Below are 24,354 nucleotides of genomic sequence, written 5' to 3' on the forward strand. Positions count from 1 at the left end.
TTTGACCCCTTTGCTCATATTATCACTCCTCTCTCTTTTTGACTGAACTCTGGGAATTTGGCCCAGTGCTTAGCTGTGTATTTCTGCATCTGCTTCCATCATTTGCTGGATGAAGGATCCATGATGTGAATTAAGGTAGAGGGGGAAGACCATTCAGGCACCCTCTCCACTATTGCTTAGGTTCCTAGTTGGGGTCATCTTTGCGGATTCCTGGGAATTTCCTTAGTGCCAGGCTTCTTGCTAGCCCCATAATGACTCCTTCAATAAAGATATCTCTTTCCCTGATCTCCCTCTGTCCTTTATGGTGGGGTTACTTTCATTAATAGCACAGAGGACACAAAATTTATTCATATAGTCCATTTATGCACATTGGCTTTTGGTAATTCCCGAAGTCATAAATATAGAAGGAAGCTAAAATGATAAGCCTCTGGATGGAATCTAAATCACAAGAGAACCATCAACTAGAGCATTCTGACAGAAACGGTGTAACAGCAACACAAGGTGAGTTACCCACATGCAAAGTTAACAAAAAGACTTACAATATTTTGAAAATAACAGATTACAGTAATTACAGATTTAAGCTTAGAGTAAAGGAAGGAGAGGACAGGATCATTTGAAAGCTATTTTGGTGATCTGAGATGACTCTTTTCTATGAATTCCAGTTGATGATTTCATACGTATATCAAAAGAGAAAATGATCAAGTAGAGGAGAACACTCAAGGGACCTCTACTGGCTACATACACTTGACATTGAATCATTGGATCTTTTATGAAAATGCCTAGACTACTAAATAATTGCATATTAGGTGGCCTTGTACTGAGAACTTCAGAGTGAATACTTATGGGTTATTGGGTCAGCCACATATCATAAGTGCATTACTTTTTCTGAAAGAAAAAATATTTTTCAAACAATAGAAATTAACTTCTTTAAAAGCACCTCAATTTTGCAATGAAATAAAAACTATTGGACATTAGGTTAGTTTATTTATTTTCTAAGTGTAGAGTCTCTCTCTCCCTTTAATAATCTGGGGTGGTCTCCTTTCTAATTTATAGTGGTTATTGTTTCTAATCTTGCATGTTGTAAATTAATCTGAATGTTTAGGCTTCTTTTGTAGCGTGAGATTGAGTTACTGTGACCTGCATTCAAGGGTATATATGGCTGGAAATATGCCAAGACGCAAAGAAAAATAGTGTGAATGTGAACTCTGCATGTTTTCTATTTCGGCTTTGCACTCTTGCTGACTGCATTAGAGAGGTGAGGCAAGCAAAAGCAGCTGTTGAAACCGGGAATCAAACACCTGAGAACAGAAATGGATAAACAGGACCCATTTCAATCTAAACAGGTTAGAATAGCAGCGTCATTCAGGGCAGGCTATGAAATATCTGGAGACTATTTGGAATTTACAAGTACCAAAAGCTAAGAAAAGCATACTTGAGGAAAACTCATAAATGCTACAAGAAAAGTAATACAAGTATACTTAGATATACTTAAATATAAGCCTCTGAACATGAATGAATTATTTATACTCTTATTGGGACAGTATATAGAGGGGTTATGTCTCAATCTGAGGAAAAAAGAAGCAATTAAAACTCTAATGACTAGATTCATGGAATGTGGTTAGCTACCTAAAGGAAGGGTTCCATGTTTATGGCACAGTGGTAGTTTCTACAGCTGATATTTACCCACCCCCATTTTAATTGAAAGTAGTTATTTTTCATATAATATATCCTGATTAATGGTTCCCCTTCCTGTACTCCTCTTAGTTCTTTCTCCATCCTCCCCCCCCCACCGCCATGTACTCATGTACATTCTCTCCTTAGAGGAAATTAAAAGATGACTAAGTGACAATTATAAAATAAATGAAACAAAATATAATAAGGAAAAATAAAATTTAACAGTTTAGAATTGCTGAAAACAAACAGAAGGAAAAGACCCCATGAGAAGGCACAAGAAACAGAAATCTGCTTGCCCACTCATTCAGGAATTCCATGAAAACACTAAACTGGAAGCCCTGTTATGCACAGAAAGGACCTGGTGCCAACCTGTCCGGGCTCTGTGCACTCTGCTTGAGTCTTTGTGGGTGTTCATGTGTGCACTGCTCCTGTTGATTTGGAGGACCTGGTTTTCTTTGTTTCCTCCACTTCCTCTGGTTCTAAGCTCTGAGGGGGGGGGTCAGGGGGTGGTGATGATTGGATAGACACTTCCCGGTTAGGGTTGAGTGTTCCAAGGTCTCGTCCTCTGCATAATGTTTACCTGTAGGTCCCAGTATTTGTTCCAATCTGCTGCATGATGACTGAGCAGGGACTGGTCTCTGTATATAGCACAATGGCATTAGGAATACAGAATCAACATATTGCTGGGCTTATCTGTTTTAACAGTAGTATTTGTTTTCACCCTTGATCCCTGGGACATCTACTCTCAGGTTCTTAGTCACATAAGCAATATGTGTATCAGTTCTCACTTGTGGAGCAGACCTTAAGCAAAATGAGATTACTCAATGGATGTTGTACCACAGTTTCTCTAGCATATCTTGCAGGTGTTAAGACAGAAATCTGGCTGGATTGTTGTTTACCTTTCTCTTTTGGTAGCCTGCAGAGCACCGCCTTCTTGTGACAAAGGTACTTGAACATATGGGGGAAGGTTCTATGCAGGTCAACTTCTCCTTGATCAATGAGTTGCATAGGCACTGTCTTTAGTAATGGGGTTGGCTTCAGTCAAAATGTGGAGAGCAGTCTACATTCTTGGCAAGATCATGAATTGCTTGGTAATTCCTGTGAGCCCCCTTAGGCCAACAACTGCATTAGCTATAGTCAAATCCTTGAGCTGTGAGCTTCATGTGGTGACAAAAGATTAACACATAGTGCTAGGACTACCCCATTGTTTGGTAATTTCCTCCCGATTGCTTTCATGCAGTGTATATTTTATGAACTTTCACTTTTATGTTGTATCCATGCAACCTCTCAAATGATCCTTAACTTTAGCTCCTTCCCCATTTTAGTTCACTCATCTCTCACATCCTTCTCCCTCCTCACGTGGTCCTCCCTTTCCTGCCTCCAACCCCAGTAATCCATCCATAACTAGCTATTCTATTTCCCCTTGCAAAGGGGCTTTCTTTCCCACACATAGTCTCTTACTCTTACCGTACCTAACTTCAGAGATTCTATATAACATAGATTGGCTGTATTGGTTCAACAGAGGATACTCACATATAAGTGAATATATATTATATCTGTCTTTCTAAAGAATGGGTTACCACATTCATGATGATGGTTTTCTTTTTCTAGCGTTTCTTTTTTTTGTTGTTTTCTTTTCTCTTTATTCTTTTTGTGTGCGTGTGACTAATGTTCCACTGTGTAAATATACTACACTTTATTAAGTTTGTTTATTAAATCAATCACTTCTGTTGATGGACATTTAGGTTTCTCCCAGTATCTGGCTTTTATGAATAGAGAAGCACTGAAAAGGGTTGGTCAAGTATCTCTATGGTAAGATGAAACATCAAGGGTTATAAAGTGTGCAAGAGTGATATAGCTGGATCCTAACTAGGTTGATTCCCATCTTCCTGAGGAACAAGCAACTGATTTCATTAGTGAATGTACATGATTTTGCTCTCACCAGCAATGCGTGAGTGCTCCTTTTACTCTACATCCTTGTTGTGAGCTGCCATTTGTTTTATGGATCTTAGCTCTTCCATCAAGTATAAGATGAAATATGTATTTCTGTGCTGACTGAAGATGTAAAACATTTCTGTAAGTGCTCTGAAGCCATTTTAATTACCTCTTTTGAAATTCTGTTTAGATATGTACCCCATTTATTTTATTTGTTTACTTGATACCTAATGTTTTAATTTCTTACATATTTAAATTTTTTCCTCTATCAGATATGTAGTTGGCAAAAAAAAATTTACCCATACAGTAAACTACCACTTTGTCCCAAATGATGATGTCCTATACTTTGCAGAAGCTTATAGGATTCATGATGTCCCATTTATAAAATTTTGTTCTTTGTGTTATACTAACAGTTTTCTGGTCAAAATTTTCTTGTGAAAATTAGTTTATGACTTTTCTTCACATTATCTTTTATTTTATTTTTTTAAATTTTAAATAGCTTGTTTTACATGTCAATCCCAGTTCCCTCTCCCTCCCCACCTCCTGCACCCCACCACAATCGCCCCCCATCCTCCCACCCTATTACCAATTCCTATAGGGATATCTAGAGTCTATCCCATAGGGGATATCTAGAGTCTATCATTTCATTCAGGGTAGGTTCCAGGCACTTCCCTAAGAGTCCAGGCAGAGAGAGCAACCCTCTTTGTGTTATGGACACACGATGTCTGTTAGTATTCATGGGATAAATACTGATCCACTGCTCAGGACCCCATAGGTAGCCCAGGCCTCCTTATTGACTCTCATATTCAGGGGGTTGGATCAGTCCCATGCTGACCTCCCATCTGTCGGTCTGGGGTCCAAGAGCCTCCCCCTGTTCGGATCAGCTGTCTCTGCTGGTTTTGCCAGCCCTTTCTTTGCCAATTTGCTCTTCGCTCCTCTCTGTCTGTCGCTGGGTTCCTTGGGTTCTGTTCAGTATTTAACTGTAGGTGTTTGCCTCTGCATCCATCAGTCACTGGATGAAGGCCCCAGGATGGTTGTAGACATCAAGTTCACTATCAGGAATAGGCATTCGAGGCAGTCTCTCCCCTATTGCTTAGCTTGCCAATTGGTGTCATCTGTTTAGATCACTAGAGGACCCAATGGTGCCTGATCTGTCTTCTAACCTATGATTCCCTCTCCCCCTATCTTCCCCCCCCAGTCTACCTTATTGTTCCTCCACATCATACTCTCTCTTCCACTTCTCCCCCTCTCTATTTCCCAGGTCCCCCTCTCCCTGATCTGTTCAGAGGATCTTGCCTCACTTCTCTTCTCTTGGGTACCATGTATAACTTTTAGGTTCTTTCCTGTTTCCCAGACTCTCTGTCAGTGGAAGTACAGACTGGCACTCTCCTGATCCATGTTTAAAATCCATATATGAGTGAATACATACCATGTTTGTCTTTTTGCGACTGGGTTACCTCACTCAGGATGGTTTCTTCCAGTGCTATCCATTTAGCTGCGAATTTCAAAATTCCATTGTTTTTTTCTGCTGAGTAATACTCCATTGTGTAAATGTACCACATTTTCTCTATCCACTGTTCAGTTGAGGGGCATCTAGGTTGCTTCCAGGTTCTGGCTATTACAAATAATGCTGCTATGAACATAGTGGAGCAGATGCCCTTTTATGAATTTGCCTCCTGTGGATATATGCCTAAGAGTGGAATTGCTGAGTCTTGTGGTAGATTGATTCCGATTTTCCTGAGGAATCTTCATACTGCTTTCCAAAGTGGCTGTACGAGTTGGCACACCCACCAGCAGTGGAGGAGTGTTCCCTTCTCTCCACATAATCTCCAGCATAAATTGTCTTTGGTGTTTTTGATTTTAGCCATTCTGACAGGAGTAAAATGGTATCTCAGAGTTGTTTTGATTTGCATTTCCATGATGGCTAAGGATGTTGAGCATTTTCTTAAGTGTCTCTTGTTCAGCCTCCTGTATTAAGAATTCTCTATTTAGTTCTGTACCCCACCTTTTAATTGGATCCTTTGGTGTTTTGGAGACTTGCTTCTTGAGTTCTTTGTAAATTTTGGAGATTAGCCATCTGTCAGATGTGCAGTCAGTGAATATCTTTTCCCATTCTGTGGACTGCCTTTCTGTCTTGTTGACTGTGTCCTTTGCCTTACAGAAGCTGTTTAGTTTCAGGAGGTCCCATTTGTTAATTGTCGATTTCATTTTTTGTGCCACTGCTGTTATGTTCAGGAAGTGGTCTCCTGTACCAACTCGTTGAAGAGTATCTCCCACTTTCTCTTCTAAAAGTTTCAGTGTGGCTGGATTTATGTTGAGATCTTTGATCCATTTGGGTTAAGTTTTGTACAAGGCGATAAACATGGATCCATCTGCAATCTTCTGCATACCAGTACCCAGTTATGCCAGCACCATTGGTTGAAGATGCTTTCTTTTTTCCATTGTAGAGTTTTAGCTCCTTGGTCAAAAATCAAGTGTTCATAGGTGTGTGGGTTAAAATCAGGGATTTCAATTCGGTTCCATTGGTCTACATGCCTATTTGTGTGCCAATAACAAGCTGTTTTCAGGACTATAGCTCTATATTAGAGCTTGAAATCAGGTATGGTGATGCCTCCTGAAGTTCTTTATTGTATAGGGTTGTTTTGGCTATCCTGGGCCTTTTTGTTTTTCCATATAAAATTGATTAATGTTCTTTCCAGGCCTGTGAAGAATTGTGCCAGAATTTTGATAGGGATTGCATTGAATCTGTAGACTGCTTTTGGCAAGATTGACATTTTTATTATGTTGATCCTACCAATCCAAGAGCATGGGAGATCTTTCCATTTTCTGGTATCCTCTTTGATTTCTTTTTTTTTAATTAATTAATTAATTTTTTAAATTTTAAATAGCTTGTTTTACATTTCAATCCCAGTTCCCTCTCCCTCCCCACCTTCCGCACCCCCTATCCCCCCATTAAAGACTCAAAGTTCTTGATATACAGGTCTTTCACTTCCTTGGTTAACATTATCCCCCCAGATATTTGATGCTGTTTATGGCTATTTTAAAGGGTGAGGTTTCTCTGATTTCTTTCTCAGTCAATTCATTGTCTGTATATAATAGGGCCACCGATTTTTTTGAGTTTACCTTGTATCCTGCCACTTTGCTGAAGGTGTTTATCAGCTCTAGGAGTTCCCTTGCAGAGTTTTTCGGGTCACTTATGTAAACTCTCATATCATCTGCAAATAGTGAAAGTTTGACTTCTTCTTTTCCTATTTTTATCTCCTTGATCTCCTTTTGGTGTGTTATTGCTGTAGCTAGAACTTCAAGTACAATATTGAAGAGATATGGAGACAGTGGACAGCCTTGTCTTGTTCCTGATTTTAGAGGAATTGCTTTGAGTTTCTCTCCATTTAGTTTGATGTTAGGTGTTGGTTTACTGTACATTGCTTTTATTATATTCAGGTATGTTCCTGTTATCCCTGATCTCTCTAGGACCTTTATCATGAAGTGGTGCTGGATTTTGTCAAAGGCTTTTTCAGCATCTAGTGAGATGATCATGTGGTTTTTCTCTCTCAGTCTGTTAATATGGTGGATTACATTGATAGATTTTCTAATGTTGAACCATCCCTGCATTCCTGGGATGAATCCTACTTGATCATGTTGGATAATTTTTCTGATGTGTTCTTGAATCCGGTTTGCTAGTATTTTATTCTTTTTGCATCGATGTTCATGAGGGAAATTGGTGTATAGTTTTCTTTCTTAGTCGTGCCTTTGTGTGGCTTGGGTATCAAGGTAATTGTAGCCTTGTAAAAAGAGTTTGACAGTGAGCCTCCTGTTTCTATTGTGTGGAATACTTTGAGGAGTGTTAGAATTAGCTCTTCTTTGAATTTCTGCAGTAATTCTGCACTGAAGCCATCTGGGCCTGGGCTTTTTTTGTTTGGGAGACTTTTGATGACTGCTTCTATTTCATTAAGGGTTATAGGTCTGATTATATTGTTTATCTACTCTTGATTTAGTTTTGGCAAGTGATATCTATCCAGGAAATTGTCCATTTCCTTTAAATTTTCAAATTTTGTGGAGTACAGATATTCAAAGTATGCCCTGATGATTCTCTGGATTTCCTCAGAGTCCATTGTCATGTCCCCTTTTTCATTTCTGATTTTGTTAATTAGCATGCTCTCTCTCTTTCACTTGGTTAGTTTGGACAGAGTTTTGTCTATTTTGTTGATTTTATCAAAGAACCAACTCTTTGTTTTATTGATTCTTCTCAATGTTCTCCTGGTTTCTACGTGATTGATTTCAGCCCTCAATTTGATTATTTCCTGGCATCTGCTCCTCCTGGGTGAGTTTGCTTCCTTTTGTTCTAGAACATTCAGCTGTGCTATTAATTCTCTAGTATGACTGTTCTCCCGTTTCTTCATGTGAGCACTTAGTGCTATGAAATTTCCTCTTAGCACTGCTTTCAAAATGTCCCATAGGTTTGTGTATGTTGTGTCTTCATTCTCATTGAATTCCAGGAAGTCTTTAATTTCTTTTTTTATTTCTTCCTTTACCCGGAGATGGTGCAATTGAGCATTGTCCAATTTCCATGAGTTCGTGGGGTTTCTGCGGATTGTGTTATTGTTGAATTCTAATTTTAATGCATGGTGGTCTGAGAGGATACAGGGGATTATTCCAATTTTTTTGGATCTGTGGAGATTTGCTATACCTTCTTCTCAGCGCCACACATTATCTTTTAATAGGTTCACTGTACATGTTATTTTTATTTTAAAAATTACTTTTTATTTTACATGCCATCCCAAATTCCCCCTCCATCGATTTCTCCTACACCTCCACACTTCCTACCCTTCATCCCCTCTTCATAAGGGGTAAGATCTTCCTTGGGGAGTCAACAAAATCTGACATACCAAGTGAAGGCAGGATCAAGACAACCCCCCGGCCCATATCAAGGCTGAATAAGGCGTCCCACAATAGGGAATGTGCTCCAAAAAGTCAGTTCATGGGATGAGTTCTAGTGCCACTCCTTCCCCCTTCCCTGAACAGATCAAGTCACATAACTGTCACCCACATTCATAGAGTCAAGTTTGGTTCCCTGCAGATTCCCCAGCTCTCAGCCCACCATTCATGATCTCTCTTTAGCTTGGGTCTGCTGTCATTGTGATTTTCTCCATCATGGTCTTTACCCTCATGTCTCCATCTCCATCCCCTCCGCCCCCTTATGCAACCCTCTCAGTTTACACAGGACATCTTAACTATGTTCTCTTCCTGGGCAACTCCATATGAATCCATCTTAGGGTTCCTTTTTTTAACCTAGTTTTTCTGGGGTTCTGGATTATACCCTTGTTATCCTTTGCATTACATCAAATATCCCCATAGGTGTGAATACATATCCTGCTTATATTTCTAGGTCTGAGTTACCTCACTGAGGTGTTTTTTTTCTAGTTCCATCCATTTGCCTGCAAGTTTCAAGATGTCATTGGTTTTCAACACTGAATAATACTTCGCTATGTGAATGTACCGCATTTTCTTTATCCATTCTTGGGTTGATAGACATCTAGGTTTTTTCCCAGGTTCTGGCAATTACAAATAATGCTGCTATGAACATAGTTGAGCATTTGTCCTTGTAGTGTGATTGCTCATCTTTGAGTATATGCCCAAGAGTGGTATTGTTGAATCCCACATTTCTGAGAAACCACCATACTGATTTCCAAAGTGGTTGTTGACACTCACACAAGCAATGCAGGAGTACTCTCCTTACTCCACAACATCTCCAGCCTAATCTGTCATCAGTGTTTTTGATCTTAGCCATTCTGAAAAGTGTAGGATGGTGTCACAGACTCAATTTGAGTTGCATTTCCCTGGTTACTAATGATGTTGAGTAGTGCCTTAAATGTCTTACAGCCGTTTGAATTTCTTCTGTTGAAAATTCTGTTTAGATCTGTACCCCATTTTTATTTTTTATTTATTATTATTTTAGAAACACTTTTACTTAACATATCCATCCCCCCATTCCCTCACCCTCTCATCCTTCCATGATTCCTACTCACCCCGCAACCCTCCCCCACCCATTGCACAGGGATAGTGAGACCCTCCAAGGAGGATCATCAAAGCCCATCACATAATTTGGGGGGTGCCAGACACTCCTTTCCTTATCTGGATTTCAATAGTATCCCTCCATACGGAATGAAATCCACAGTCTATTTATGACCTAGGAATAAACACTGGCTCCACCACTGTTAGAAGTTCTTTAGACTGCCTTGGCCGCCTAGCTGTTACCCACATTCAGAGGGCTTTGTTCAGTCCAATGCTGTTTCCCCTGCTTAAAACTAGGGTCTGTGTGCTTTTATGAGGTCAGGTCAACTATTTCTGTGGGTTCCATCTTAGCTCATTTGATCATCTCTCCTCCTTCTCTGCAACTGAATTCTGTGAGTATGGCTCAGTGTTTAGATGTGGGTGCCTGTTTCTGTCTATGGGGTCAAGGTTCTAGGAATGGTAACTAAGGTAGTCACCAGTATCTTTATAGGGGAAGGGCATTCCTTAATAAAGGGAGCCAATACAGGTTTGGAGAGAGGTCTGGCACAGAGGAAATGGTAGGGTATCCACAGGGATAACCCCAACTAAGAATCTAGGCAGTGGTGGACAGGCTGCTTTTGATGCCCTTCCCCTGTACCCCATTTTTAAAAATTGCCTTATTTCTGGTATTTTGTTGTCTAGTTTCTTGAGTTCTTCGTATATTTTTGATATTAGCCCTTTGTCAAATGTGGGGTTGGTGAAGATTTTTTTCCATTTTTTTATGTCCAGTTTATTTCATGTTCTGTAAATTTCTTGTACCTTCATAAACATACCCTTCTTTAAGTTTGGTAAGGTTTTATCTATGATTTTGTTGAATGTATTTTCTGTTCCTTTGAACTGAATTCTTTTCCTTCTTCTATCGCTATTATTTTTAGGTTTGGTCTAATAACACTTTAGTACTGTTAGGACCTCCATATATGTAATATTACATGAAATTTTGTGGTAAAAGAAATCTATCTTAAACACTTCAAAAATATTTGCAAATCTGCAAGAACATGTTCTTAGGAAAATAGAATAAAAATTCATAGCAAGTATAGTTCTTGCTGCTATGTGTAGTCACCTGTTTATATCTTGCATTTACATTTGCTAACTATTTTGTATTTCCTCAACCTTCAGCATTCACTTCAGCAAGTCTGGATTTCTTGTCTAGAAAATCTTTACATATCCTTTCTTGCTTGAAAATTCAAGACTGTTTATCATGCTTTACTCACAGATATGATTTTTAAAGCAGTTGTACAATTTGTCTCTGGAAGTCTGGATCAAACATGCCTAAATAACATGATTCTTTCATAGGCCGGTGGAATCTAATTCACCATAGGGCCCCCAGGGCAAGGAAAGTCTGTCCTTCTAGTACAGTGTTTCCTCTAACTCCTGGAAGAAACATCACATATTCTCTAGAATCAACACTTCTAAAACTACAAGGCCTAATGTTCAGGAATAGGAAACACAAGTTTTGTAAGTGAAACCTGATTAGAGGAAAAATTATATTGATTTGAAATGCATACAGACTTCTAGAGAAGTCCACCTAAGACTTCCAGTCTATTTCCACTTGGTTGTCACTATAAAATGAATCTTTGAAAAGTAATTCCACTAGTTTCTCAAGCCATATGCTTGAAGATTGTGAAGAATAATATAAAACTGATAAATTTCACTTCCTAAAGCTTATTGTCACACTTCAATGTAAAATGACTTGGTTGCAAAGCTGGAATAAAATAACAGTGGGCAAGACATTCTGTAAGTTCTTTGATGGTAGTTTTGTCAGTAGCATTGCATGTAAAAAGCTGAATCCATAACTATTGTCAACATCTATTCCACTAAAGCAAACTGCTACCCTTCCATGATGAAAGTGTTCCAATGCAGCTTACCTACCATCAGGTTGTGACAGGTCTCCCCAAACAGTGGTACCAGAGAGTACACTGTGCTGTTCTCGGATGAAGAACTTTTATTCACTGTAATAAAAGGACAAACTAAACTAACAACTATGGAAATCAGTGTGGTCTTGTCTCAAAAAATAAATTGAAAATAGATCCTATCATATTGTCATCTATACTACTTTTGAACATACACTCCAAACACAAAAATATCTTGCTATGTATATATCCTTGCTCATGCAAGCTCATTTCTGATAAGTTCCTAAAAGTCACAACATAGGCGGGGGGAGCATCCAGAGTAGAGTAATCTAAATCCATATAGAGACACATCACATTTTTTTCTCTTATGTGCGATGCTGGCTTTACTTCTTTAGATAACTATGTTTTAAGTGGACTAGTCACTGATTTCAGGAATCTATCAATAAGCTATGTGGGGCAGAGGTTTAATGAAATGGGGACCTCAGACAATATGAAAGGAATAAAGGAAATGTAACAGAGTGGGCAATTGTAGAAGATGGGAGCACAGGTTAGGGATGTGAGTACTGGATGGAATAAGAAACATAAACAAACTTTGAAAATCCATTTTTAAATCTACTGCTGTGGAATGTTCCTAAAATATGCACATCTCTTTGTATGCACATGTTGATATATATATATATATATATTAAACGTAGTTATCATATAACTATTAGACAATGCCTCTCCAAAGACACCATACCCTATCAAATGAAAGTCTACTACCATGAGCATATTACTTTTATGCATTGTTGATTAGCATTTGTTTACCTTCAAAAACTTGAAGATATGGATAGATTGAGCTGATACTGACATAGAAGTTTTATCCCTACTGGCTAATTTTCTTATGTCTGAAAATAAATATTCATCAGTTTTAACCAACAGTGGACATGTGAGCTACAATTATGCATATCCTGTTAAGACATGTCCTCTAGGCAAGAATAGTACAAACATTATTGTAGTAATCACTCACTGCCTGGATTTTGCACCCACTCCACAGAACAGAACTCCTAGTTGACATGATTAATGGTGCCAAGAACCTATGACTAGGTAATTAACATGCCTTCATGGAAAGTCAACTGTTATTATTTGGCTGAGTAGGCATCTCCAGTAAGAGTGGACTTCCCTCATCAGGATCACATGTGTTACTCCATGAGTTATGTCTCAACTCCTAATTATCATTGTTGATCTCATAGATTAGCACATGTAACAACCCTCACCAGAGAGGCTTTCTTTTATAGTAGATACTGATTTAAAGAGATGATCATTGCTGTCCAACATGCAGATGATAAGACACTGTGGTGTATAAGATGTTCAGATGGAAATCTATAACATACCCCTGCCTCCCAGACTCAAAGAGAATCTTGGAAAAGTGTACATAGTGATTATAAGTGCCTGAAAGGGTAGATACAAGTAGTAATTGTGAAAGTCAGAAGGAAGACTGTGGAAAAAGTGTTTTCTGAACAAAACAGGCAATTGCACACATAAATTCACAGTAGTTCTGACAGAAGGAAAAATGCGTGTATAAGAGTAGGTTTGATAAGATCACAGCATGGAGGAGGTGGGTCATGATTTACCTACCCTAGGTGTGGAGATATTTGCAATAGATAGTAGTCAATGAGCCAAATGTGTTTATTCTGTGAACTCATCTGTACATTTGTCACAATTCTATGATTATAGCACAGACATAACCACCTGATGATTTGAGGGGCTCTATTTTGGAGGACCACATGAATTTCCTGAGATACTATCATTTATTTTCTGCTGCTGGGATAAAACCCTTTGAAGGAAATCAACACAGATGATAAAACATTTGTTTTAGATTGTGGTTCCAGGTCTTGTCCATCATTATGGGTGAGTCAAGGCAGGAATAACTTGAAAATATCCGGTGACCCCACACCTATACTCCAGAGCTAAAAGAAAGGAGAGCATGTGTGCTTACTGCTTTTATCACTTAATGAGGTGTTCTCCTGCCCAAACCCAAACCCAGGAATGCTGTTGTACACTGTATTGAGTCTGGGTCTTCCCAAACCCATTAACATAATCCAGATAGTCTCCCACAGATATGCCCATGGGCCAATCCTATCTAAACAATGTCTCATTGAGACTCTGTGCCAACTGATTTACACAATGCTTCATTGAGACTTTGGGTTAACCTCATCTACACAATAACTCATTGTAACTGCAGGTCCACCTTTTCTACACAGTATCTCATTGAGACTACTTTCCTGAAGATTCTAGTTTGTGTTGACAAAGAAATCAATGCATGTGGAATCAATGTCATTTCAGAATCCATGTCTTCTGTGCTACAAAAGATAATTTCTTTTCTCGATATGTAGTTCTAGTCATATTTGTAAAGGTTGAAAGATCTCTTTGAAGAAGGATGGGAAAAGAATGACAATAAAATCCTCACCTTGTGATAACATCCTTCCTAAAAGGGATCTGCCTTCCACTTTCATTGCAATTCTTCTTACTCTATAAAGGAGCTAAATTCTGAAAAAATTATTGAGGAGCTAAGATTCTCTTTTGCTATACATTAAGAAAAGCCTACATTATTTTTTTTCTGGAAGAGTTCTGATTATAGATGAACCAATGACTTAGCAGTCATTTGAGTACTTCATTTTTTATGAACACTGTTATTATCAAATCATTGCCAAAGGTTGTCTTGAGTTTTCCCAATATGACCACTTCTTTACTTATGCTGTCATGTACAGCATGCCTTTTCTAATTCTCTGCTTGCTAGTCAGAATCCAATTAAAGCAATTGAATCCAAACTATGCAACCAAGATTTGTGACTCCCATTGTAATGTCTGGAATTATAGAGCAGAGCAATGACAGAGGTATGGAAGTCTTTAAGTGTCCTTATGCTTCTGTCGTATCTGTTTCTGAATGCATTTCCCATTGGGAAGGAGTGTATTTTACACAGCAAATTTATACCAGACAAATAGTTCCTAAAGCATTGGAACTTTCCTTCAACATTATGTCAGGGAATAATAGGCTACTCCTGCTCATTCACACACTTTGGACCTGTACACCAGCCCAGCAATCAAATACACTTTTGTAAATAATATATGATTTTAGCACTGAAACAAGAAGCTACACCCAGTGGGACAAGGTAAATAAATTCAGGCTTATATATTTCTCTTATATATTTCATGCTGTTGCTAGCATTACCATACATCCTGCAGTCCCATGCTCACACACAACCCCCATATGCAGTGTATGAATTAGAAAAGTCAAGTAGTGTAGCTTCACTGGGTACCCCATCTGCAATGGGTTCCTGAGAAAAAACAAGTATTTAGAGAACTGGGAGCAAAGATGGAAGCTGAGTGAGGGTGGCTGCTGAGGGGCATTACATTATCTTTCTTGGCATTCCATTCAAAGAAAGTCATTGCCAGTTCTGGATGTAATACAGAATTAACTATTTCATCCAAAGACATAGAGGGTAGTACTAACAGGGTATAGATTGGGCAAGGGATGCAACTGAAAGTCAAGGTTCCAAGCTATTTTCTTTTCTTTCCTTTTTAAAAAATAAATTAGAAACAACCTTGTTTTACAAGTCAATCCCAGTTCCCTCTCCCTCCCTTCCTCCTCTGCTCCCCACTAACCTATGAGGTAATACAAACTTATCCAAATATGACACTTAACACCCTCATTATCTTCAGAGTTATCCTACACATCTCTATGCTAAGCTACAAAATTCCACCATTTTCTTATTGGTAGCCTCACTTTAATGACAGATACTTCTAGCTAGGAGTTAAATTTGCATTGGTAACCAGCATAGGACTGATCCAGACACCCTCAAACACTGGTCAGAAGTTATCACAGACTCTGATGTTGGGTGTTTTGTCTTCAATTATTCATTTCTGTAAATGCCTTCACAATCTCTCCATGTCAAATTAATATATTTCATCTTTATTATCTTTATTTCCTCCATATATATACATATATATATATATAGTGTGTGTGTGTTTGTGTATTTCTTTTTCAGTAAATCCTTCATTGACAATTTATTTTCAGAGTATCTACAAATTTTCTCAGATTTTGTTGTTTTCTTCTAGTCTTATTTCATTGTAGTCATAAAAGATAAATGACAGTTCTTTTGTTTTTGAAATACTTTTGTGGACTGCATGGTTCATCCTGGATAATATTCCATGTCTGGAATTTTACCTGCATCAGTTGAATGGAAAGTTTTCTTCATGTAAATTTGTTGCTTTTGGTCCAGGATGAAGTCTATCCTCTGCCTTGTTGTTGCTAATATTCTTCACATATGATGAGTTCATTGGCAAAAGTAATTTCAATTTTATGTTCATCGAGTTTACCTTTCTTTTTAATAGTAGCTGGTACAGTTGAGTGCTTTCATTTTGGGTGCCTAGCCTTGAAAATTGTTCCTTCTCATAGGGTTACCAATTTATCATTGCACAATGACCTTCAAGGTCTGTCTTTTTCCAGTCTACACTTTGATTCTTTCGTCTGCTGTAAATATTATTACTCTGTCTTATAATTGAAATCTCCCTACATGGAATACCTTATTTTATTGCTTAACTAAAAAGTATAACTTTGAAGATTGCACAGTAGTATTGCATAGTATTTATCTTAATTGTTAGATTAATATGTACCTTTAAGTAGAGGCTTAAACTGTCTGTTTGAGTAGTGCTGATATGACTAGAAAACAGTATCAGTGAATAGAACACTTCCTAAATTTAATGGCCTCATATAACAGATAAATTTATTTTCTGATACTGCCTTGCTTGTAACAAAACAAGTAAACATAGTACCTGTGGATTCATTGAACATTAAGGAGATTTGAAGGATTAAAATGGGGCAATAACTTTCACTTAGTGCACAAGGCTTAAAAGACCAAGTGTTATGTACACCTTTTCCATGATTGTTAACCAGAACTCTTGGAATACACAAACAGTAAAGACAGCTCAATGCTGCTAACTTGCAACCTAAATAGAAATAACAACAATTTAGAAAGGAGAGATTATAACATTATAGCTTTCTGGATAAAAACCACAGAAGGGAACAGAATTCATATGTTGCTATTAATGCTTCAGTTCACTATTCCTTAAAAGCTCTTTGAGGAAAGTTTAAGATTTGAGAATGAAAGAATTACACTGGCAGTAATAGAGATCAATACAGCAGAAAGAGTACCTATTTGTCTGGATGAATTTCGACAATCTTTCATGCTATTGTTTCACAGGCAAAGCTAGACTTCTAAGTACTTAGTAATTGCTATTGTGTCTGACCTCTGATTTCTGACTCTGCTTGTTTATTTTCACATTACTCCTCATCCCCTTCAATGGTTCCAGCCCATATGGACTGGAGGCATTTGTTCTCTCTGTCAGGTTATGCATTTAGATGTAGGTGAAGCTATATATCCAAGTAAGACTGCCAATCTCTAAATTGTATAGATGCTCTCTCAGGGTCTCTCTCTCTCTCACACACATACACACATGCAGGCACACACACACACACACACACACACACACACACACACACAATTACTGTTAGAACATGGCCCAAGAATGGAACTGTGTGAAGAGAATTCTGAGCACTTTTGAGAAAACTCCAAGGAAGTAAGACAACTATATTGTGACCTCCATTTCTTCCAAACATGGAATTGTTCTTGGAATATGCTCTCGTGCTCCTCTCCAGTGTAGCTGACAGGACTACGTTTGCTTCAGCTGTTGTTATGCATGTGACTCTAGAGAAAACACATTTTTGCCATGTGTGGCTCACTCTCCTCATTGAACATCTTATTCATGTGATTCTTCTTAAGCCTCAGAGTGTAAATTACCTGATTCTCTGAATAAAACTGGCTGTTACATAAGACTTTTGTCTGCCTCATGGTTAGACTCTAATCTCCCAGGTTTACATTGCCAAAAAGAGCAGCAAACAATCATCATTCTTGATCTCTGAGTTTAAAACCCAGTGATCGTTCAAAAGTATGGTATGGATAACTATTTGCTGACTGACTTTTTCCCTTCATCATATGATTACACTATTACCAACATTCAAACATAGGTACTCTCAGAAGCTGTTATGGGGATTTCTAATAGCTATGGAGGTTAATTTCTTAGATGCATAAGCACATGCAAATCCCCAATAATTAAAGACAATTTATATAGAATAATTGCTGTTTTGTTATTGTTTTGCCCCAGCAGATAATAACTTCATCAAAAAAGCAATATGCCAAATAAGTGTTTTGAAATAGAGATTTCATTTAGGTTGAAGCAGTTATAACATTACACTTCAAAATATGGGTTGATTTAGATGTAATTTATAGCTCAGAAATTTAAACAGGAGTTTGTGTCAATGTGCTCTCTCTTAGGCCAATAAAAACTTAGGGAAGGTCAATGCAATTAATTTATTTTCCATAAGCCAGATAGATACTGGAATTTGCTTCTGTCTTTGATTTAAAAACCTTTTAATCATCCTCTGAAAACTATTAATTTTGTAGGCAAATTCCAGTTTTTTACAATAAGAATATTAATATATTGAAACCAGTAGGTAGCAAGCTAAATCTGAATGCTTGCAGAGCCTATATTTACTCATTGAATTGGAATATTTCAGTGTGCCAGTAACACATAATAAAGTCAAAGAGTCCTTCTTCCAGAATGCTGGAATTTTATGAAATTTGTATTGAAATGTGCAAAAAAAGGTATGTGCTTCTGTATGTTTACAACAAATAGTGTACTAAAGAGTATATGCTTCTATTTTAAATTTATTGTAAGTGTGAGAGGTAGCATGTACACGTGTCATTGTGAGCATGGAGGTCAAAGGCACCTTTCAGGAACTGGGTCAAAACTGTCATATTTACCTTTAGGTTGTCAGGTATAACAGAGACTGCCTTGACCTCCAGAACCAAATCACTATCCCAGTGTGTGCCTTCAACGTATAATTTATAAGTGATGTCCTTCTGTTTGCTGCAAATATGTATTGCTTTTATTCATTGATAAATAAAGCTATTTGGCCAATGGCCACACGGATCAGAGCCAGGCTGGAAATCCAAAAGACAGGAGAAAAACCAGGCTCCTTTAAGGTTTCCTGGTTCATGCTCGTGGCAGAAACATCAGCTCTTTCTGGAGGTCCCAACTTGGAGCACTTGAATGGATTTTGTGAGCTGAATTCTGTATTACCTAGAAGAATTAAGTTTTGCTCATACTAGCAAAATAAAGTTTGTGGGATGGCTAAACATTACCTGATGACAGCATGGGGGCATAGAAGTAAGTATGATACGCCTTGTTACCTCCACCATGTTGGGAAGTCAGCCACAAAAGTCACCATTTATGGTCCCAGCCAGGCCCACTTACAATGAAGAAAAGAATTACAAGTACACAATATAGATAGATTCAGAATTAAAAGGAAAGGTCTCTAAATAAGTCACAATGAATTTGGTAAAAAGACATGGGCTTGGGAGAGACAGGATGTAAGATAGATTCATAGATAAAAAATAAAGATAATAAACTGAGGTCCTTAAGGAAGGAATAGAGTACCCAAATTTATAATGGGCCATGTAAACATGGAAAATACATAGAGAGTCTGGATTATGCATATTATTCTGTTTTCTTTTAATTTTTTGACTGTTAATGAAATAACTACAAAGAGATATTTGATTGTGGAGCCTGCTAAGCTAACCAACATATTTTAACTTTGCATCTAAGGATACGTGGTTTTGGAAAAGAGGTTCTGCTTTGTTTTCACAAAAGAAGAAAGTTGTGGATTCTTCCCACACTAATTTACTTTGATCAAGCAAGACCCCTGAAACAGCTCGGAACTGCTAGCAAGATAGGCCAACTGCACAAAATGCCCCAGTCAGGACTTAACAATTTTTTTAAAATTTTCTCAGGATGCCCATAAGATTACTAGTCAGCAGGAAGTAGTATGGAAAAATTAGTTCAAATTACCAAAATATTTTTTATAAATGTTTGTTTTCATTTAAAGGGCTAATGGTCCCAGTCAATTTCTTTCTAAAGAAAAAAGGGAATATGATATAGAAATGAATATTTTTACATTGATGTGGATTTGGATTATTTAATTGTGAGAGCTGGTCAGTAATATGCCTGAGCTATTGGCCAAAAAATATAATTAATATTAAGGAACTGGTCGGCTGGAGAAAAACCCCCATTAACATATAAGTAATTACACATATGTTAAAAGTTGATCTAGTACTGTTTTAATTAGCAGTTAGGGAGAAAAGTGTACAGTCTCATTAACCTTACTCCATTTAAAGATTTTGATTTATTAGTAAATAGAAAGACTTTTTCACATCAAAACTGGGATTAGGCTACTGTATATTAATTAATGAAAGTGATTCTAAATAAAATGACCTTTAGAAGGGGTATATGTAAAATAACATTTGCAATGAAATAAATAGTGTCTGTGGGGGAAAAACTTTTTCATGCATTGGAAGCCATGATAAATAGAAATTTCATATTCAGTTCAATGCATGGAATTTAGAAAGGACAAAATTCGGATTAAGATGTAAAATGTACTATTGTTATTAACATTGCAAAGATTTTAAGAAGGGCAGGAGATTTAAATAAAAGTTACGGATATATAATTAGAACTCAACAGGAGAATAGAGCCCTGAGTGCATGACCATGCTGCGCAAATGTTTATCATAACTTCAGTTTGGAGGATGAATAATCTGTTCTTCAAGAAAAATTTCAGAGATTGGTATCTTCTCCCTTATTAATCTTTTTCCTTTCCTTCTCTGTTTCACTTCAGGAATAGAGTAGTTTATAAATTTGTGCTTGAATATGGAAAAGTATGAGAAAATGTAGCATGGTATTATAAAATGTTCTTGAGGGGGGTTAAGTGAGTTAAATGATTCTTGAATAGAAGTGTCAAATATGATGAGAGTAATTCCCTTTGTGATTTGCTGAGTGGACTGTACACTGTCACACCTGAGATGACTTTTCTTTTTCTTCCAGTAAGTACTTTGAAATGACAGGGCAAAATCTGAAGATGCCATGACTCTCTTACCATGTAGTAACTATTTTAACATTCCTAAGTCAATCTCAATATACTATTGAAAGCAGAGAAGCTAAACAGACCCAAATATATACAAGAATAATTTTAAAAATGAGGCAAGAACTATTGTGGTAGTATTTTGGAACTAAGGGTTCAAAGAAAAATCATTAATTTTAAATAGGAAAACAAAGCATATAATATGCAAAATTGGCATTTTTCATATGTAGACATACAGCACTAATGTCATCACCATTTTATACACTATCTGGGAGTCTGAGAAGGGTTATAATAAAATTATCTTACCCATTTTTGGTTTGAGCTGTAAAAAATATGCTTAAACTATAAACCTAGATTCAATATTTAGTGCAAAATTGGCTAGTCTGTAACAACCTCCAGCAGAAGCATAGTACATCTGATTTGAAGAGAGCTTACCAGGATAGAACACAAGTATTATACACAGGTTATAAATTCACAAGTATTTAAAACTAAAGAAAAAAACAAGTATTCAAAACGTAAATAGACAAACAGAATAGAATAAAATAGACAAGCATTATAAATTCAATAAATCTTTTACGTTTTTCACAGAATTTTATACATGAGGACTGTACTTAAATGTTTTCTAAGGCTCTCACTATCTCCTTCAATCTTTTCTCATGCCCCCCACTCCCTCTCATTATTGGCATTTATTTATTACTTTTGTTATACAAAAAGACATGTGCACACAGCCATAAACACACTCCCATACAGATACCCACAGAGAGAGACAGACAGACAGAGAGGGAGGGAGGGAGAGAGAGGGGGGCAGAGATAATAAGCTATAACACTGTAATTTTGCTTTAACCCTGTTTTGAAGCACCAGAGAATTTGTTCTGGAAACAGCATCACTCACAAATGACTTGGCAATCTATGTGGAAACTACTTGTTTTCAAAGTCTTCATAAAAAATAGTATGATATAAAATCATTAGACATAGATATCTACAGGATAAGAAACTGCAAATAATGTTTATTTAGTTACTGAGACCGGTTACCAAGAGATTTACTGTCTATTTCCCCTCATCTTTTATCTGGATAAGGCTGAACTCCTCTTTGTTTTCAGTCAGTTTCTAGGTTCATGCAAGGTAATGTGTTGTTCTGCATCCTTAAAATTTTTTTGCTTATTTCACTGATTGATACTAATTATAAATATTAAAGAAGTGCATCACAAGAGTTTATATGCACCAAAAGAGTTTATATGTACATGTATATAATTTAAACAAAATTCACACACTTACACATTCATATATCCATTATTTTACATATATCACATCTTATGAGAAGCACACTTAAAATTTCCTTTGAAATTTTCACATTTACTATAAGTTATTATTGTTATAGTCAGAATGTTATAGAATGAGTGTTTAAATTTGACTGTTGTTTTTATTAATTTTTTTCTTTTACATACCACTCCAAGTTCCCCCCTCTCCCCTTTACATACCCCTTCACTTTCACCTTTCCCAAACCCCTTCCACTCCTCAGAGTGTGATAAAGTCTTCCCTGGGGAATCAACAAAGTCTGAGACAGGACCAAGGCCCTCCCCCCCTGTATCAAGGATGAGTAAGGTGTCACACCATATGGAATGTGCTCCAATAAGTCAGTTCATCCACCTGGGATAAGTCCTGATTCCACTGCCATTCCTCATCCCCGCAAAGATCAAGTCACATAACTGCCACCCACATTCAGAGAGCCTCGTTTTGCCCCATTCCCCAGATGTCCAATGTTTGTGAGCTTCCACTAGCTTTCATCAGCTGTCTCTGTGGTTTTCCCCATCATGATCGTCACTACACCTGCCTTTGCTCATATGATCTTTTTGGTCTATTCAACTGACCTCCTGGAGCTCAGTCCACAACCACAGAGAAGCTAGGTAAAAAGGAAGACCTTAAGACAGACACACATGGAAAGTCCCAAGAAGGTGAAGTAGTTAAGATCTCCTGGGTAAACTAGGATAGGTGGAAGAAGGGAGGGGGTGGACAATGGAAACATTAGGCATGCAGAAGCCAGGTTTGGGGAGGGTCTAAGCGGGAGAGCATTGAAAGAGATATCTTGATAGAGGGAACAATTATAGGGTTAGGGATAAACCTGGTGCTAGGGAAATTCCCAGGAATCCACAAGGATAACCCCAGCTAAGACTCCTAGCAATAATGGAGAGAGTGTCTTCCCTTATAATCAGATTAGTGAGTACCCTAATTATTATCATAGAACCTACATTCATTTACTGAATTTTTTATTCTTTGAAAATCCCCTTTTCAAGTGAAATTAAATCACATATTTTGTACTCAGGTGAGTCACTGTGATGATCACTAAGATGTCTGATTAGAAGTTAACACTATGTCTTGTCTACATGGCATCTGGTGTCAAGAAGAAATGGTGCTAAAGGCATCGCTGGTACAGTACGTCTGCTTTACTATTGTGAATGGTATGAGTTTAATTAGAGCCAGAGCTTTTAATTAAGTTTAGTATCAGAGTTTTTACAGTGAAATTACAGCAATATATGTCATTTTTGAACATTTGTATAAATGGTACCTAGACTGTCAGAGAGCAGAATTTCAGTGGCAAGTTACACTTTTGCATTTGGAGTTGGAAAGAAACATGCTAGAAGTAACTCTTAGACTTTTGACCATAAGGAGATGGCTTATGAGAAATTGTATCAGAAGATTGTTTACCTAGAATAATGAGTTACAGAAGCCAAACCACAAAGTCTCACCAACATGACAGTCCAAACACGAACTGAACAAGAGTAATAGCAGTGGACATGCAGAGATGCATGAGGAAAAGACCAAGAAGTCACAACCTACACAAAACAGCTATAGGCAACTGAAGAAAGAATGCTGAGAGAGAGGGAGAGAGGGAGAGGGAGAGGGAGAGGGAGATAGAGAGAGAGAGACAGAGACAGAGAGAGAGAGACAGAGAGACAGAGAGACAGAGAGAGACAGAGAGATGGAGAGAGGGAAGGAGGGAGCGAAGGTGATTGAGTGACAGAGAGAGAAGGAAAGGGAAGACAGAAAATTTCTAACTGTATTACGTAGGGACGGAAAGGAGACACTTTCTCTTTTGGGTTCCGGTTGCAGCCTGGATGCGGACCTTTGGTTCTCGGCTTTCTTGGCTTCTCACGTAAGTGATTTCTCCCTCAATAAAATATCTCAGAATATCCCTATTTTGTGTAGCTTATTATTTCCGCATTATCATTATAAGCAAAAACAAATGAAAAACTTTTCCTTTCAGGGGTGGTTACTTAAATGTTGGCCAGATGGGTCAGTAGGTAAAGGAACTGCTTGAAGAAAGCCAGGTGACTGGAATTATATCTTTAGAGCTTACTTAAAGTTGGACAAAGAAACGTTGTCCTTTGACATCTGTAAGCAAGCTATACACATACATACAAAATAAGAATGCATACATTTTTGAGCATAGCTAAACCTTTAGACTTTCTGTTTCATAGGATCCATAGTGAGATCCAAAAATTAGCATTTTAGTTTAGGTTGGTCAGTAGTTTCATTATAACCATAATTTATTTTTACTGTTCTGAAACTGAAATTATACATGGGAATGAGAGTCTATGACATTTCTCATGTGAAATGCCCCCAAAGTTTTCATTATTGAACACTTGGCACTATTTTGGCAGTTTGAAAAACCCGGTAAGTATTGGCTATTGAAAATAGATAAGCCCTTTAAGGCAATACTGTTTGCCAGTCTGACAAGACAGATGTAAAAATTTGGATTGAAATCTCCTTTCTGCCACATATACTAGACCAAGCTGCATTGCCTACGTTCTTATGATGGACTTTATCACTT

The sequence above is a fragment of the Mesocricetus auratus genome, unplaced genomic scaffold, assembly GCF_017639785.1.
Source record: "Mesocricetus auratus isolate SY011 unplaced genomic scaffold, BCM_Maur_2.0 Super-Scaffold_2245, whole genome shotgun sequence".
Lineage (NCBI taxonomy): Eukaryota > Metazoa > Chordata > Mammalia > Rodentia > Cricetidae > Mesocricetus > Mesocricetus auratus.